Source organism: Pipra filicauda, unplaced genomic scaffold (assembly GCF_003945595.2).
Source record: "Pipra filicauda isolate LSUMZ 115617 unplaced genomic scaffold, ASM394559v2 scaffold102_size2360937_pilon, whole genome shotgun sequence".
Taxonomy (NCBI): Eukaryota; Metazoa; Chordata; class Aves; order Passeriformes; family Pipridae; genus Pipra; species Pipra filicauda.
In genome coordinates this window covers 932,587-952,108 of record NW_024103463.1, presented here as the reverse complement: position 1 = coordinate 952,108, position 19,522 = coordinate 932,587, and the positions used below count along the sequence as shown (strand labels likewise).

The 19,522-nt window shown below is 43.0% G+C and overlaps 1 protein-coding gene across 3 annotated transcripts in view; it reads right to left on the bottom strand.

Moving 5' to 3' along the window:
- IP6K1 (inositol hexakisphosphate kinase 1) overlaps nucleotides 1-19,522 on the bottom strand; it is a 37,543-nt gene that overhangs the window by 17,668 nt on the left and 353 nt on the right. For 2 of the 3 annotated variants that reach the window (XM_027733631.2, XM_027733961.2), the window contains exons 2-3: nucleotides 19,369-19,423; nucleotides 14,952-15,051 (exon numbers count right to left, since the gene is read on the bottom strand). The gene's annotated coding sequence lies outside the window, so the exon portion shown is untranslated. The remainder of the gene's footprint in view (nucleotides 1-14,951; nucleotides 15,052-19,368; nucleotides 19,424-19,522) is intronic. The other variant, XM_027733875.2, reaches the window with a different exon arrangement.

The following is a 19,522-nucleotide window of genomic DNA, read 5'->3' as shown; positions in this document are numbered from 1 at the left end:
CAGAACAGGATCACTTACTAAACTGAGCACGTAGGGGACTTTATTGCTGCCTCCAACCGTGTGGAGGGTCTCTTTAATGAGACAAAATGAGGTCACACTGATGCGTATCCTGAGCTACTGAACTCCCTGAAGCTGTTGCTTGTCCAAAATTATATGTCATTTTTGCAGTCTGCATGCTGAAATAAATATAAAAACATGACTAACCAAGTCACTAATGCGAATGAACAGCTTTGGGCCAAGTTCTGACACAAAACTCTCCCAGAAATTGCATAACCACTAACTGTCTTGGTGATCTTCCATTCAAAAAAAGCAAGCCTACGTGATGTGCAAATTCCCACTGATTCGAAGACTGACATTTAAAGAGTGGGGAGCCTATCTGCAGTTTTGGCAACTCTTTCAATTGCAGCTGAATTTTGATTTGAACAGGGAAATACAAAAAGAAATACTGAAAACCAAGATAAGCACTAAGCAATGATGCCATGCTAGTACACTTTAGAATTGACCATGAGAGAAACAGACTGAAAGCTTCCCAAATTATCAGCTCAAATACTGTCTGAAACAAAACCAGCTGAAAGTACTTCTTATTTGATGACTGCCTGGGAACCTACTGGGAAGGACCTGGTTCTCAGTTCTCTGCTTTCAGCTGGTGACAGGTACTCACATCAGACAGACACCATTGTGCAAGGCCTTCTCATCAAAAACAAGGCACAAAAGACTGAATAACCATTAAAGTTTGACTTCTAGAACAGAGTAGGAAGCATGCTAATGAAACAGCTTCAGGAAACAAGATTTCTACAGTTTCTGTTGTGTCTGCTCTAGAAGGCAAAAATCACAGTCTCTAAGCTGTCCAGCAGCCCTTTTTGTAGAACTCACCACATGAATCCACAAAGACACACAAAACTAAAAAAACCTGCTATTTGGCAAACCTTACCCTTTGTTCCTTAACATGCATCTGAGGGTATAGTTCCATCACAGCTTAAGTAAATCTAAGTCAGCACTCTTCAAACCCATCGTCTGTCCTGAGTCAGCACTGGCACTCACTGATCCCGCTCAGAAACCAGCCTGGCAAAAAAGTAAACCCGGAAAAAAAAGACAAGTTGTTTTTGCCAATGTGGCTTCCTGAACTGGTTTAGTGCCAGTGCCCAACGAAAGTAAAAGGGAAGAATCATTCAGCAGGGCAAGGGCAGGCACAAGAGTAGCAGAGCCAATTCCATCCAGCTCCAACTGCCCTGCAACCGCACGCTGAGAACAGTCTCACCCCAACTTTAAGGAGATGTGAGTTGTCACTCCCAGCAGAAAGATCATTCAACTTTCTCACCTCTCCTGACATCTTCTTTACATCAGCATCAGCATTTCTGCAGGCAAGCAGATTAAACACCCAAGTGGGTAGGAAACCAAAACAGCAATATATAAAACTACAATAAAAGCCTTTAGTACTCAGATGGATCAGGTCCCTAAAAGATCTGACCATGAGATTCAGCAAGCCCCCAGCGTCAAAAGATATGAGAAGTGGGAACCAAGGCAAGGCAAAAGTTCAAGCAACTGTGAAGCTGCTCTCTTATTCAACATACATAAAATATCACAACAAAACTACATAGTAGTTATACAAAAACACTTTTATTCAAAAGATTTAAATTGTGCATTAAAAAATCAGCAATCTAATTCTTCATGTTTTCATCTTCCACAACACACCATTAATATTTAAAATGCCCTATTTCCTCAAAAATAAATCTTTAATTTATTTGCTACCAGCACCATTTCCAGAGCAAAAGAGCTACTAAAATACATAAGGGAGAGTGAGAAACAGCCTGTTGTGATTAAGTAGGGCATGACAAACGGCAGCAGCATGTGCAAGCAGTACCAGGGATCAAAGCCAGGAGGAACAGTGACAACAACATTATACAAACAACACCGATTCACGAACAACAAAGAATTCTTAGAAACTGCTGCCTGGGTTATGTCCAAGGCTCTCTTTACCTTGGTTAAACTATTAAGAAAGTCGCTTCAGAAAGCTGACCACTTTTGCACAACCAAGCTTTTTAGGAAGGAAGAGCTGATCCATCTAAAGAGCTCTGTGCAGGAAACCACTGCAACAGTTACTGTGAAGCGATGGAGCTGCAACGACACTGAAGGTGACAGGATGCTGGAACCAGTAATTTGTCCCTTGTCTCACCATAAAAGGGTTCTTGTGCCAACACCTACCCCTCATCTGCTGTGCACAGCAATACCTTAACGGTAGTGACATTCTAGGGTCTTCTCAGAAGATCTTCCCTTATTCATAAGGTATTTTTCATGACTTTAGCCTGACACCCATTTTCTCACGATCAACATCTGTTGTAGCTACTTCTCATCACTGCTTGTAACACCTCACTCTGGACACAGCACTGATCAAATTGGGGATTCCTGGAAGACCCAGTTTTGCCTCAGAGATGCAGCAAATTCAATCACTGCTCGTCATCTTGCTTCCACTTGGAGGACAAGCACACTCAAAGGACAGTCTGGGTCACTTCCGTACACAGTTCACTACTCCAAAATTCAGAGATGAAGTTGTGACCGTCTCTTGAATAAGCAGCAAGTTTCCATTGCACTTGGACAATCTTGCAAAACAAGTGAGTCTTTCAAAGAAAACAGTATGTTCATGAGCAAATGCTACATCTCTGTCCCAACAAATTGCTAAAATATCACAAATCACAGTCAAAAAGTCCACCTTAATAAATTCTTGACCTGTCGCAGTCACTAGGATTGAAAGTATTGCTCTTTGAGTATCAAATACTAATATTAAAGGAGTTTTAAACATTCAGAAAATTCACTAAAGTGATAACTTAGGACTGCATTTAGACATCTGAATTTTTCACAACTCTCCAATACAAGTAAAATATAAGGTGAACATGAAACTGTGTTGAAGCTGCAGTGCTAAGCAGAAGCATATGGGTCCCACTTAGATCAAAGCATGCTCTGAGTGTCTCTCCAGTAACAGACAAGTATCTGTATACAGTAAGACTTTCTAACACTGTCACATAAGATTATCAACCCATAAACACACAGCTGTCTTCTGGCAGGTAGTCAAACCTGAGGCAGGAGGAGTTTTACAGGGGTCAAGACTCTTGCAGGACTCATCTAGATCTATTTTCCACTGCTGGCAGATGACATAGGAAAAAGGGAGAGGAACTGATCATAGAGGTGCAGAGCTTTGCACAGGGATTGTTTCTCACCCCACAAAAGGTGACCTCCAAAGCCTCTTTGATTCTCCTCTCCTTTAAGAGGATTATGAGTCCTACCCTTGGGAGACTTCAGCTCAGCTACCGCCCCACCAATATTACACATTAACATAACGTCTTGTCTCTTTGTTCCTATCAGCAGAGAGATATTAGAAGAATTTATGTGATCACTGCTCAACTTCAAATGCAAGAAGAGAAAGCCACAGAGAGTGGTATTTGGAGGGGACTCTTTGTGGCTGCAAGTCTGCCCAGTGCTTCCCTGCTCAAATCCCAATTCAGCTTATCTGCACATGCAGGCTGCTGACTCCCCCTGGAAGCAGACATTTAATCAAGGAAAGACTGAATACAGGATCATCACATGCTAAAAAATTAGGGCAAGTCTAGTGAATGCAGTTCACAGCTCCACAGCTCATGTACCAAACCAGAGCCTTGGCGAGCACTAAGCCCAGGTGTGCTGTCAAGAAGTGAGGAGCAGCAATGCCCTGCAAGAACACGCTGGCACCTCCAACAGAAAGCCAAGGAGCAGAATGCAGCACATTCAGTTACATAAATCTTTCTTTTTCACAGACACCAGGAACTAAAAATTTGAGGACAATGTTCCCCTGTTCTTTTGGTTTGGTTTTTTTCCCCCCACCTTCCAACAAGACACCATTTGGACACTTCTGAATGGAATCTATAGAGCAAGTCCTGAATCATCCCTAGACAACATAATTAGGAATCATTTCCCTTGTCACTTAATAGTGACAGATGTAAAGCAATTCATGCTGCCATGCAGGTGAACATATGCATTTTTCCTCCATAAGGTAATCAAAGTTAAAATGCATTATGAATTTCACAATTACAAAGACATGAAGAGAAGAAACCTTAACAGGAAGGAACACATTGCCAGTAAGGAAGCAGCATCTTTGTGAATGGAGATTTAGGGTGAGATTAGACACACTTACAAGCTAATCTCAATGGATACGGCCAGTTCCCGTTTGGAACAAATGGTAAAATGTTCTCAGAAAGAAAAAAAAAAAAGAATGTGGCTAACACAACAGATCTTTCAGATGCATCTGCAAGAACACTCCACATTTTTGGCTGTTTCAGACTGCATGGTGCAACAGCAAAGTGAAGCCAAGAGTTAAAGAGGTTTAACAAGTAACTGTACAGAGAAGCTACAGGGTTAAAGACAGATGCGCAAAAGCCACAAAGAGCTGAACCCATGAAGAATTATTACAAAAGCCATAAATGCAGAGGAGCTCAAATTACATTCCTTAGGCAGTTCTGACAAAATAAGAATGATCTACAGCTTTCCAAGAGACTGCTAACTGAAAGACGAATATAAGCAGCTTGCGGTAAACTTGGGTTTTTAGTATCTGTTCTCAACTTCTGAATTATGATGCTTTTAAAACACAAAAAACCAGCTTTGATTAAAAAGTCACTTGCTGCAGATAATTGATCTGCACAGAAAAATCCACAACTAGGACAAAAAACAAGCTTCTAATTGCTATTTTTGATTCTGCAGTGACAAAAAACCTCAGGACCAATATTATGTAAGACCATTAACCTCTTTGCTCATAACTGGCACCTTAATTTAGCACACTACCACACTAGATAGCTTGAACTGAATTCTTAATGCCAAAGCACACCACTGGCTGCAGCAAGGCAGTAACGGCAGTGATGGAAAGGAAAAAAAAAATCCCAAAGCAAGCATCCTACACTGAATTTTGCAATTACAGTTCCGTGGGCACAAGTATATAAATCTGAGCCTGTCCAGCTCTAATGAAACAGTATTCTTTCCACAGTGGTCATCCCAAAAATATTATCAGATGCCCCCTAGTATCTCAGGAACAGTGAAGAGAAATCAAAGTACACAGTAGATCTGTGCTGATGGAAAACCTCCAGCTCACCTTTTATACTAGAAAGTCTATGAAACCCCAGGAGGCTGTAACCTGCTGAAAACAAAATTACTTTATGTTTTGAGCAACTGTTTTTCTTCTTTACAAACCCCGCAGCACTCCAAACACATCCTCCACAGGTGTGACTGAAATCTCCAAAACTACCACATATTGTACTTAACTATAGTTCAGTAGCTATCACATATATACACATGACTAAGGGAAAAACAAAACAAGGTAATCTTGGAAAAACATTCATGGGAACCCCCCCACTCCCCCCTCAAGAAAAGACAGATTAATCTTCTACACTGATAATGAGCCAGACTGATGAATTTCAACCAGACAGCGTCTTAAATACTGTCTTCCATCCATTCTTATCACATTGTGGCAAAGAACGACATTCAAGAGGAAAAAAAAGACTGATTAAGAGCCTACTTTCAGAAGCTCATGTCCTGCTGTGTGGAAAGAGCTCTCTATGAATCACCCGTTCATCCGCCTCTGACTCCATTTACTCTTCAGAATTCCCTGATGTGCTTGAATTCATACTCCACCCATCCAGACTGTAATGTCCCAACTTGCACACAAGAATACTGTGGGAAACAGTCCCAAAACATCCAGTAAACTTAAGCTAAATGGCCTCTGGTGCTCTTCCTCATCCGCAAATCCGATTATTTTATCACAGAAGACAATGAGGTGCGTCAGACACAACTTACCATCAGTAAATCCATACTGACTGTTCCCAGTCACATTCCTTCACATGCTCAGAAAGGTGTCCCAAACAGACCTGACCCATGACTGTCCCCAGGACTGAAGCGGGTCTGACCACCCTGGATTATTCTTTGGGCCTATTTTGAAGACAAGTGATCAGACATGCCCCGGCATCCCTGTGACTTTTCCAAGGTGGCCAAGACTCAGCACCATCAGGTCCCATGGGCTCACATGGCTCAAATTCTCTCAAGTAATCACCCATTCTGTTGCCATTTGCTTCTGACTGCTGGTTCCTCTCCGAACCCTGTCTCCTAACACAGGAGCTGGGAGACCTTTCTGCTGAAGAGTTAGGCATAAAAAGCACCAAGCAAGTCTGTACATCACTCATTCAGCCCCCTCATTCAGCAGTCTTTGTTTAGCCTTTTACTGCTGATGTAGAGGTAGAAGTTATGTCATAATTATCAGAGATGTTACAATAAGAGCTTCCTGAGAGAAAGTAGCTGTTCCCCAATTCAAAGAGAGAAATGCAGACCAACATGGCTGAGTTTGTTCTGTCTGTATTCCAGAATGTCAAAGAAACCACAGGTCTCTTTGCAGAGATGTAAAAATCAACTTGCTGGAGTCGGATGACCCCATTTCTAAAACATGTGGCAAAACAGCCCCCCTTCTCACTGTTGGCCAGGCTGAGTGTATTTAGCAAATGGAAGTTAGGTCTGTAAAGAGCAAACCTAGGCCCTCCTGAAAATCCCTAAGAAAAGTTTCATGGAGACGCTAGAGTTTTAATTAAGAAGAAGAATCCAAGATGACAGAATAAGGAACTGGGATTTTCACCCAGCTAGATGCCAACTGGCCAGATTGCTCTAGGCATAGAAATGGAGACGTTTTATGAGGACTCCACACTCACGGTTTTTACATATGTATCACCTCAGTGTATCAGACGAGGGGGAGCTGGAGGAGAGAACTTAAAGCTGTTCTAATGCTCCCCAAGAGAAAGGAGAGCCAAGACACGGAAGGCTTGCAGGCTGGGTCACTGCTGCAGGCTCCTGGCACTGAGCAGGCGTCTCATCGTGCCACACTCCCAGTGCCAGAGCGGGGGCAGCGCCTGCTGTGTCTGGAAGCCAGCACGGAAGTGCCACACAACCAAACAAAAGTACACTTTATCAAACTCCAGAACTCGCAAGTCTCCCCTGCCCCCTTCTGGGAACAACGTGGATTTGAAAACTTCAATATCTATTTTCAACGATAACACTGTTTACTTGGGCAAGCAACAAAAGGAGAACAAGAAAAGGTTTTGCCTCAAGCACGAGTCCCCTCAGCAAAGACATGGATATTATTAAGTGTATCTCCTTCAACAGCAGAGACAGTCTCAAACTGGATTTTCTTCACTCGTACACTGAAGCTGCTGACAAATTCCTGCCTGCCAGAAAATGGCCGGACAACTCACTACAGCTCAAGTGTTATGACTAAGCTGATTCACTTCTCAGGTCACAATGCAGATGCGCAATGCAGGCTCCCCGTCCTTTACCCCAACAGCTCCACTACTTCCTTCCCCAAAATAAAAAAATAATAAAAAAAAGAAAATAGAGCAACTGCAGCAAAACTCGCACGATAGGCGTTAACTGCTCATAAACATTCCCCACAGGTTACAGAAACCACATTCAACTGAGCTGCTGACTGAGATCTGACTTAAGCAAAAATCCCTTTGCAGTGATGTGCCACGCCACGTATCCATGTTGATATTTTAAATGCAAAAGACAAACAGGCCTCATTAGGGACAGAGAAGAAAAGTTCTCCCACTTGCCTCTTCCTACCACTGCTGTTTATCTGTGCAGTTTTCTGTTTCCTAGTGCTAAAATGAAAAATGTGCTTAAAAAAAAAAAAAAAAAAGAGTTGCAGTTTCCTCTTCACCTCCAGAGTGCAGTCCTGCAATACTCAGCTACTCAGGAAACTTAGGCAGATAGCAGACATTCAAACACTTTTCCTTTGTCTCTGCTTTGCAAGAGGGCTACAGAGCAGGAAAGCTAAGCCAAGACCCCATATCCCACTCCCAGCTGTGACAAGGAGAAGGGAATTGGCAAAAGAATGGAGCACAGCTACTGTTAAGCAGCCATTTAGGATCTGTGAAGAAAAACGTTCCTCATTTTGAAGAGATTGACCCTGCAGCAGATCCAGACACTCTATCCAAAGAGCACATTGTGAGCAACGACATGTTCCGTGCAAAGGGAAGGGAGAGCAAAGTCAGCTGGTAAGGAGCAGAAACTGGCTCCAGTACTCAGGAAGCAGCACAAATGTTTTGTTTCCTAGGAATTAGGACATCTAGATTTAAACCTATCAAGTCTAAGAGCTATGCATCAAAGCCAAACACGAAGTTGCTACAAGGATCCATCACAATCAAGCTAATCTCACCCTTATGGCCTCTGAAAACCAGTGCTTGATTCAGTTCACTTCAAGCTCACTGTAAAACAGCTTTAGAATTCCTGTGATACACTGTGGGCTGTGACACCACTCTGATCCATCTCCTCCTAAGATCTATACATTGGCCCTTTTTCTGAGCTGAGAATTAATTATATGGAAATGAACAGTGCCAGACAAGGGGATTCCAAGCAATTGGCTCTCTTAGCTGAGGACTACAGGATCTCTGCCTTCAAGAAATCGGTGGCAATGCCCATTCAGTACAACTGGTGCTGTTAGAGAACAGCCTTAAGACCCAAACAAGCAAACACTGGTACCACACCCATCCTCTTGCTTGTGGCCAGAAACAAACATCTGCTCAGCCATGGTGTGGGTTCTACCTCTGCCTCTTGCCACGACCAGACCACATCAGAGCAGCACCCTGACCTGAGGACAGCAGGTGATACACAAATAGCAGCTCTGAACAAAAGGATTGCCTGGCATAAGCTCCACCTACCCCTCCATGGAAGGCAAGGCACTAACAGCTTGATGGCCTCAGGAGAGCTGGAATTTCAGTACCCAAGAGGACTTTAATCTCACATATGAAGGCAGAGATATACCAGGGTACTTCAGAAGCCACGACAGTGCTCGAGAGTGAACGGAGGGGCACGTGCATCAAAACTTTCTCTCTCCCTGTCTTACTGTGAAGAGAAAGCTGAACAAACATTTTGCCTCAGTTACACTTGTCCTTTTCTACACAGGGAAGCTGAAAGCACTTACATTTGGCAGGCCCCAAATGGCACCATGTGGTTTTATCGGAGAGCACAGCTTCTGTCTGAGCACTGGTAAAACACTCAAAGCCAGGAGAAGTGCAGCAATTCTTTCGTCTCTCCACTGAAGCCTAACGGGTCAGCGAAGTGCTCAGTTGATTTTATTAACAAATTCTTTAGACAGGTTATCCAAATGTAAAACAGAACCAGGAATAGGCCACTGGCTTTGGTGCTTCCACTGAATGTTTCAATGATCTTGGTGAAACCATGCAGTCCTGCTGTACTTTAGCCACCAGCAAAACAGCTTTTCAGAAAGGCACAGTTTATTTGACTATCCTCTATACTGTTTTGAAAGCCTGCAGTTTGGTGACCATTTCACTTTCCATGACCCCCTTGTATTTCATTTCCACTTGGTCCTACCTGAAAATTAAGCTCTTGAGATTTTAAGAATTTGTGTCCTGGTCCATGAACAACTGAACTGTGTTTTAATACAGACTCCAAGTAGGGCACTTCTTTCAAGTGAATGTGGTGCTGTTTGGCTGAAGATCCAAACCCTTGAGCAACTTTTCTGCAGAAACAGAAAAAGACAATCTGGGAGCCTATCAGTCCCACAGAAAGACTTAAGAGCACAGAAGCAAGATTATCCAAACAAACTCACTGCACCCTGGTAAACAAGTTTTTGTGCCAAAAGCACAAGGAGCAGTTATTATCTAGTGTTTTCTTCTGCTAACGTAGTTCTGAGACACTGATACTCAATAAAACTGGGGCTTTCTTAAGCATCTGAAAAAGGTCAGAGAAATGCAAGACAGTCAGTTGTACAATACTCCAGACTATACCAATGCTCAGGGCACTGCTTAATTTATTGTATGAGAGAAGGGAACAGCAGATGCCCTGTTACGCCGAGTGGACATCGATTCTGGGATAAATATAGCAAGGTTTGTAGGAACAGGTAAAATCTTTTATGACCAACTGATGGCAGATGTCCTCTTCTCCCCCTGCAACCCCTTCTAAGCTTTACACTGCCGAGGGAAAAATTAATTCAGCTGAAAAAGACATATTTTGGGCCCCTGCTTTTCCATCTACTCCTTCTTTCTTTGGAAAACGTGCTAGTCACAATGACAAATAAAGCACTCATCACTGTCTACCTTCTCAATGCTCCCAGCAAAACAAACTTTAATTTAAAAGTGTCATTTTATCACAGTAACTGTATCTACATTAAGGGATTCCACTGGCAGAGCTGCACTAGGTAAGGATGTACATGCTGGTTAATGCAGCTGTCCCAAGCACTTGTAGCAGGAACGACCTTATGAGCACGTCCACAGGGAGTTAAAGCCACATAATCACATTGCAAATCCATGCCCCCTCCCTGATATCAGTTTAATTTTCCTAAGTAGATGACCCTTAAGGGTCACAGGCAAGAAAACATGAGCTATAACTTCTCAACTTGACACTTGTGATTTTTTTTTTCCATGAGGACGTACCTTTGTTTCGTACTTTCTTGTATACAGTACATTCTCTTGTATTCTCAACCCACTAAAAAAACCAAACCAAAAACACAAAGAAGGAAACAGAAAAAACTGACCTCTATGTTAAGGGAGAAAAAAAATGCAGTGCAGGTGCTGCAAGAAAGTAAACAATGCCGTAAAAAAATGCAGGAATAAAGGGCAACATTTTGGTCTTCAAGTTTTGAGTAGAAAACAGCAAAAGTTGTCATTAATATATTTCAGACAAAGACAGTGTATAAGACTAGTAATAAGTAAGAACGAGTTAAGTAATAGGTAAGAAGAAATTAAAACTAGTAATAAGTAAGAATTAAGCAGATGGGACTAGAAGCTGTATCTGATGGGACTAGAAGCTAAGGTAGTAATTTCATCTGAAACTAGATAAAATTCTGAAGAGAATTTCATACAAGAATACTCTCAAATTCCTGGTGACATTAAAAAATCCAATATCGCAAAACACACATGACACACAACTCAGGGTCATGGAAGGGATTTTGATCTGGGCCTTTTGTTATCCTGTTACTCTCCTGTGGATCAGCTTAACCTGCAAGGCCCTCAATCACTCATACTGGAAATCTTAAAGCTGTTAAAATACTGTGGGCTTGTTTTGTGGCTTGCAGGATACTCTGGAAGGTAAAGAACAAAGACTTAACAAGAGGCCCAGGCCCTCGTGTGGAAATGAAAGGCAATCTGAACCCGAGGCTATCTTCTCAGGAGACACATGAATTGGTCCAGCTAGTCACAGCTTCAAGCTTGGCAAGATGCTACAACGTTTTGAAGGACAAAATCCCAAACCTGGCATTTAAAAACGTCTGCAAGATCATTTTACCTAACCAGGAGCCAGCACAACCATCCTTTGGTGCCGCCTTCTAGCAAACCTCACACTTCAAAGGATTCAAGGTGACTTTGGCTTTGCTAAAGAAAAACCCAAGGAGAAGGGAGCTCATAGATGCCAAAGAAGCAGTCCATGAACACAGTTTATCCTACTTATTCCTCAAGGACCTTCCAAAGCAGCCCTTAATATATCAAATCATTATTTCTCTCCCTATATGCTGACACTGGGCAGCAGGCACCTTGAAATGCTCTACCACAGCCAGCTCTGTTCTGTGGGTTTGAAGCAAGAAACTCCTCCTTTTCCAATGAAGTGAAGGATCAGACAAACAAAGCCTATATTTAACTTCCTGTTCACTGAGGCAGCTGCAAACAAGTCCCTGTAAACACTCCGCAGGTCACAAATTCCCAATATCTTATCTAATTGTTAAGCTGCTGAAGTAGATCTCAAAGCTCTTTCCAACAGGCTTTCTTGAGTGCCACTTACAACAACTGAGGCCACTGGTTATGTAACAGAGCTGTAAAGCCAAAGCCAAAAGGCAATAATTTGTTAACCTGATCTATTGTCAAATGGATTTGCATCTAACTATATTCAGTGTAGAAGCTACACATATATAAGAAGTAAACATTTTCTGCCCCATATGCTAAAAAGGCACAGCACACACTCATTCTGAAAGTCACACAGACTATGGCAAGTTTGTTTTTAATCACAGGTCTTTATCAAGTGTATAAAAGCTACCTTGGGTTTTCACACTTTCAATTCTTCTAAAGATGCTGGAAGGCCACGTTGCAGGTTGGTTTTTGTTTTTTTTTTCTACAAAACAGTCTGCTAAATCACATGTATTCTCACAGCCACAATATGTCATGGGCCATCTATAGCTAGGGAAAACAAATTTCCCTTTAATTTTCTCCTCCAGATCAATACAGTGTGATAACAGGTGCCAGAAGCGTATCCTCTCAGGCTGAAAGAAACAAAATAACAAGCAGTATGGGTAGGAAATAACACACAGTTCTCTTCTCCCATAATCATAAGAAAACAGCAAATGACAGGAAACCTGAAACAGAAAAGTGCTCTGCACTCATGCAAGAGTCAAGCTGCCAAGCTCGCTACCCAGGGACACTGACCTTTATCAGAATTCTTAAAAGGTTTTGAAATTTCTTCTGGTTGTCATGTCACAATAGGATGAACTCCAAAAACACAAGTCCTGGAAACACTTCACGATCTAACTTGTAATCCTTAAATGCCAGGTTTTAGGAAGATATTTTAACTGGAGTGAATAAAGAGCTTGGTTTACATTTGGCTGGCGAATGATATGATACCCTTAACTATTTCAACAAAGAATATTTGAGTCGAGCTGCACTTACAAAGCAGAATTTTAAGAGGACTGTTTTTTGTTATCAGGCGAACCAAACTGTCAATAGGTTCCCTGTACTCTCAGCTGCTGAAATACACTGGAAGTGTCAACGCTCAAAATGATACATGATGAATGAACAGACCACAGGAACAGAAATATCTGATCTTATTCAACTAAAGCTAAGAATAATTAAGGGGAAAACAGAACCCCCCAGGTGCTGTTATTACAGGGAAAAAAATACCACTGTGCAGAGCCCCTGAAAAAAACTGAAAACTATTCATACTTCTGCATGGTGCACAACAGTGATACTTCTTCAGACTGACTAAAACAGAGGGTTTTCCTCAGTTCTATAAAAATTAAAGATGCATGAAGCATGTCTGATAACGCTTATTGGTTCAGACTTAGCTTACCATCAAATTGTAATAAGTGTATTCAGGTCAACACTTGTGGTAAGAACTGTGAAGTACTAAGACCTCGATTACATAAAGAAGATTTATGTCCAATGCCACTTGTACAGCATAAGAAAACACACAATATTTGGTTCAAATGGAAAATAAAGCAAACCATTCCAATATTTGCAAAAGTAAGGGGATCTATAATAATTTTGTATAGTGTCACGTTAAATCTAAGTAAAACCCACATCTTAAAGATTAACATAATGCAGGTTTTATGATGGGAAGCGTGGGGGTGTTTAAGAAACTATCTAAAAAACCTGCACGTGTAGTGTTTCCACACAAACTGAGCTTCAGAGTGCTTTACCAATTCTTTTGAGACAGACTCAAAAGACTGAAGTTCTTTTTATTCCATACGTTTGTTGGATGAGAGTCAATGCCCATGAATCCAACAGGCAGATCTTCCTCAGATCTGCCACAAAGCACACAGACCAGAGTTTGGAAAAGTGAAATATACCTTCCACCAGGCAGCAAGTGGTGTGAGCTCCTTCCAAAGCTCCAAGCCTTCACCAGTTTTATTCACAACCCACAACAGCACTCAAACCAACGCGAGAGCACCACACCTCATCTTCTGCAATAGCTCCAGCAATTTCATGGAAGTTACTCTCTGGTTTGATTGAGCCACTGAGTAAGACACGGGACTATGTAGCCCCCAGGCTTCTCTCCCAAATCCTTCTTGCTTTAAATAACTCACTGACATCTGCACTCACTGGTGCACTGATTTTGGTGCTCAAAGCTGCTTATCGCCTATAGTTAGCTGTAATGAGATCATGACTGCCTCCCCACACGTGCTTAAGCTGCTTAGACAGTACTGTCAAAGGACACAGAACAAACAGCCAGCCCTATCTTCTTGTGCCCTTTCTAAGATTTCTAAACTTGCTTTCGGAAATGCTGGACAATACTTCGATACCAACAGCAAACAATGTTAATTGAAATTAAAGATCACGTGATATTTTGCATTAACCCACTCTGGGAGTTTAAAAAATGGGGAAAATGCAGGTCAGAATACGAAGAAAAAAAAGAAATGTCAGAGCAGAATATATGAGCTATACAGTAAGTAGCCCACCTTTAGATCAGTATTTAAGCCAGCTGTGACAAAGACACAGGAGCATCCCCCGAAGAGAGGGCACCATGTCTCCTCTCCCTACCCCGGGAAGGTAGTTGTGGAGCTCAGCATCTTTGATCATTACCTGTTGCACTTTAAACCAACAAAGACCATCTGTGTGACACAGCTACTATTTAAACATGCCATGCCTCAATAAAACGATGTCATTTGAGTCTGCCTCAGTCATGCTTAAACCATAGCTACTACTATAGAGTCTTATCTCTGTTGACAAAGAACTGGGAGAAAACAGATATGCTAGACTTTCTTCCAAATTTAGGACAGCACAAAGTAACCTCTTTGAGCCTGGAAGTCAAGTCAGCCTTATCAACTTTCAGCAAACCAACCTTACAATAGAAAGGAAAAATAAAAACCAGACAATGATTAGAGTTCTTAAATCATAGTACGGTGATTCAAGTGCAAATGAGCCACCTAAATGGCCAGAATTACTAGAGCATGAGTGAGCTTCGAAATCTTGGAAGTTTAATTCTTATTACAAAGAACTGACACTGATTTGGTGAATGATTAGGACTGAGCTTTTCACTCTGTGCTAGCACACTTACCTGGGCGTTCCTGCAGTATCCTTAATGGTAAGACCATAACTCCCACAAACCATATTTACATATCCTTATTCAAAGGGTAAAATTACAAAGGAAGAGGTAAAAGGCAAGCAGCTTATTTCTCTTTGCATGATATTTAAGGTGGCTGCATATGTATTCTGAGCAAAACAGAAAAACGTTACCTTAGAGATGTCACCCAAGCTCTTTCGGCTGAGCAGTCACTGGAATATGGACCCAATCTCTCACAAGCAAGAGGGAGCAGGACCCCAGAAGCAAGTCAGCCTGCAAGACGTTGCATGGAAATGAGTTAGCAAGTGCTAAATTAGCTTTTATAGAGATCTTTACTTGCTCATCAGTTCAGAACTTTCGAGAGCATGTTTTCCCTCAAGTCTGGGACCAGAATTCACAGTGAGTTCCTTTCAGGATGCAAATGCTCTCACTCACTGCTCTGGGCTCTGACAGATGTTCTCTACCACATGTGTCACTGAGGGGCTGAGGGGACACACTGTCCCCAGCTACCTCAGCCACCCTCAGCTGAAGATCACCAACCACGGGTGGAGCAGAGCCGGATGCACAACTGTTCCTCACCGGGCCTGGTTCACAAGGTATTAAGGAAGAAAGGCTGAAGCACAGTATATTAAACCAGGGCAGCTGAACGGGCCCTGCTTAGGCTCCAGTACAAGGGAGGTAGTGTCTGGCAAAGCAGCAGGACAGCTGGTGAAGGAGATAACCTTTCTAACTACAAAAGCTAAATCAGAGACAGCTTATCTATCAGAGCTCTCAAACACGTGTAGTGACATCCTACCAGGGCAGGCACATTCATCTCATAACCTCTTTCACTGCTTTTATCAGATTTGGTTGACACAGATCTTCTAGTAATACAATTATGGCAGCTATGCCTGTGTTGTTTTTTAACAGAAACAACTGCACCCATTATAACTACCGTGGACAGCATTATACAGATGGAGGCACTCTCTAACAGCAAAGCTTACTCCTTTACTCCCAGAGAAGGGGATCAAACATTGTGAATGACACTGACCACATACTGATGGGGTTATGCAAAATAAAAGCTTAAAGAGGCTTGTCTTTTATACACAGCTAATGCCACTCAAAATGCACACAGATGAGCCTACAGAAATAAATCATGGCAAATTACTTGCACCTCAGTACCATCTGCACTAATACATAGGAAGCACAAGCACCCAACACACCGATTAAGAGAACTGCATCTATTAGGAAGTACATCCACCCGAACAGCACACTGGGAAAGCCAAAAATAACAGCTGCTGCCACATCAGAATGGCACAACACTGCGCACAGGCGATGCCTGCAAAACAGAAACCAAGCAGCCACGCACAAACACTTCCTCTTCCTCCCCCACCGCCCCTACGACAGCAGCAACAAACCTGATATTAAACACTGGCCAGCATCCTGCTCTGCATTCCTGTCACATCAGGAATAGGAAAGAGGGAGACTGCTAGCTGCTCCTCCATATAGCTGAAGGGTTCCTTCACTTTACAGCACGTCATACAAATACTTGACATGATTCTTGCAGAGGTTTCTGCCGCATTTTCTTTTCTTTCGCTCCTTTTCTCCAGCTCACCCACTTCAGAGCTCGCTAGGGACCCTTTGTACTTACTAGGCTTGTTTTTGATACACTCCTTCCCAAAGACTGGCAAGTCAGAAATAAAAGCAGTTGTTCCTAGGCAAGTCACATATAAGCAAGCAAGCACAGAGCCACGGCTTGACTGGGCTGCCACACACAAAGTCTGCAAGTCAGGTCCAAATCTAAACCCTGTCCAGCACCAAGACTGACAGTGTGACACTGTCAAATGCAAGAGTAAACAAATCAGCCTGCAGCCTTCTGTCAATACCGAGTTCTGAGACTATAAATCCCAGCATCAACACTCAGTGCTCACATCTCCAACACATTACAAGCCAATTCCCAATGGGCAGACTGGGGGAATTCACTGACAGCAAGTGAAGTGAACTGCAGTAAGCAAGGCCTCTGTCAGATTTTCCATGGCTTCAGTATGCGTATTTCAATCACAGATGGAAGAACTCTACCTCCTCTGGAACATGGGCTGTAGACATCCAACTTCAAACTTAGCACCTGCATTTCTTATCCCAATGGAAAAGCACAGTCAGTGCCGCTCTGTACCTATCGTACCGGCCAGAACTCACCAGACTCACAACAACCTTCAGACACTGAGAAATCAGCTAAAAACTGAAATCTGGAAACCTTTTTACAATTATCTGGTGATCCACTGAACCAAAGACACTGTGTCCTGTAAGCAGATGGTCAACAAATAGCTCCAAGCTTGTACTGGGCTCCTCATCTCTCACTAGTCAAGCTCAACAAGGTCACATTTCAGAGTGTGATAATTTTACCCAAATGAATGAGCTCCATATGTGCAGGAGAGAAGGAAAGAAACAAACCAGGCAGCTCGGGTGGGATGAGGAGAGCACAGAACTGCATGATTAAGAAGAAATCATAATCCTTGTTTAGAAGGCTGAGGGCACAAGTGCTACTCCAGCCTGGGCACTTTTTGATCTCTGAGTGCTCGTTACTATAACCTTGACTTCTCACCACGTGCAATGCAAGACAGAATAACTTCCAAGTCAGTTGACTTGCACAATCTGTCATGAGAGGGGATCCCAAAGCACATCTACTTTTGTTTTCTACAATATTTTTATAGGAAGGACATGCCCAGTACTGTCAACCTGATGATGAGGCGTACAATGATACTATTCACAAAAGTAGGAAATAAGCATGGGCGCTACTATTTCATAAATTTTTAAATATATGTAAATATGCACTTTGAAGCTATCTGTAAAAAAATACATACAGAAAAATACACTGCTGCACTGTTACACACTCTGGTTTCTCTGGACAAGGATAAAACTCCATTTCAGCACCAGCCCCACGTTCCCACCATTTCCCTTGCACGAGCAAAATCATTTAAGCACCCACACCAAGCTGTGGAGAAAAAAACTGCCAGTTTGTCTCCAGCTTGATCAACTTTTAAGGAGGGAACTCAGATTCCCACCTTTACAAGCACCCAGCAGCAAGTCAAGAACCTCCTGTGGGCTGCAGTCTGTGCTTACATGAGCTGAAGTGCCTGTGAAGCCACATACTGAATGTGAAACTGGTGACTGGAAGCAGATCATAAAAACTGTCCCCCCCCTTCTCATCTCAACACATAATCGTGCTCACTTGCTCTTTTTCTATGCAAGAAACAAACAAAACTGCCACAAGGTGCCTAATGAATAACCAGAGTCCAGAAGAGGGTCCGACCAGCATATCCTACTCTTTCCACCCCTGTGGTCAGCAGAGATTCCTCTGGTAATGACCTTGTATACATCAATGTCCCCCTCAAGGAGCCAAGGACCACTTCTCCTGCTCTCCCCAAAGTCTTTATCAGACAGGAAACAAAGGCAATGCCACGAAAAGGACACTTCAGATCCACCTAACGGGCTCTAACCAGGATGGCATAGGCTGTTCATCCATGCACCCGGAAATGGCGGTGCTGAAAAAGCTGGGGAGGGTAAGAAACACCCTCTAAGAAAGAGAAAGAAAAATTTCCATTAGGATGATTTGAAACATTGACAAAGCAAGTCTGATGCACTTGAAAGAACAACCCCATGTTATCTTGCTTTATAGAGTTCACATTTTCATCTTTTCACAACCTACCACTTTCCTTCCAGCTCCAAAACAAAGCACTTACCTTTGATCAGTGCTAACTAACCCAGCCACAGAAAAATACTTCTCAATCTCTGCAACAAGAAACTGTTACACAGTTGAGGATGTCCCTAATAGGCCTATTTAAGGGTACAGCGACACCTAATAATTGATATACCTAATTCTAAAGCACTTTGAAGCTCTTGATAGGATTTCTGTAAAAATGAAATCAAAGTCTTAGTTCAGTGACATATAACAAGAAAAATATCCAAGAAAATCTCCAAAAATCTGACCATACACACATGTCCCTATATCAGCTGCAGGTGACAGTTCACTACAATGAGACCTTCACAAGGCATTACAACACATTATTTTGTGAGACAAGCTACCAACTAAGTTTACACAGATCTACTGATCACAGAAATATTTCATTAAGAACGAACAGAGACCCAAGCCCACACTGTTCCAGCACCATTCAGCGCTTCATTAGCAAAGGCCAATCGTGGAATCCGGCTTTGGAAGCTCTGAACACCAAGTTAAGCCAGGTGAACCTGAAGGGAGGAAAAGCAGATGGAGCAGAGACACAGCAAGACGGGCTGAAACGAGAAAGGTAGCACATACCAAAACACATCATTGGGAGGAAAAACGGAGGCTGATTCCGAGCTTTAAAATGGAGGGGGATGGAGACTGAGACCAGTTCAAATTCTGAGCAGCTCGAAAATGAACAGGAGTCAGTCCCACCTACCAAGCCCTACTTGGAAACCCCAGGGAAGGCTGGTTACGGTCCGGCTCTGCAGACCCACGAACAGACCTGCGCTCCGGGTGTACCCAGGGTGGCACCCAGCGACCCCGGGCCCCCCACCCTCCCGTGCCGGGGGGCAGCGCGGACGGGCCCCCGGCCCCACCGGCCTCCTCACCATGTTGGTTTCATGTTACCGCCGCGGTCCCCGAGCTCCTTCCTGCGCGCAGCTCCTGCGGAAGGGAAGAAAGGGCACAAAAGGAGGGAAGGCTCGCTCTGCCCGCCGGGCACTGCCCTGCCCCGGCCCCCCGCCCCGGCCGTGCCTCACTCGG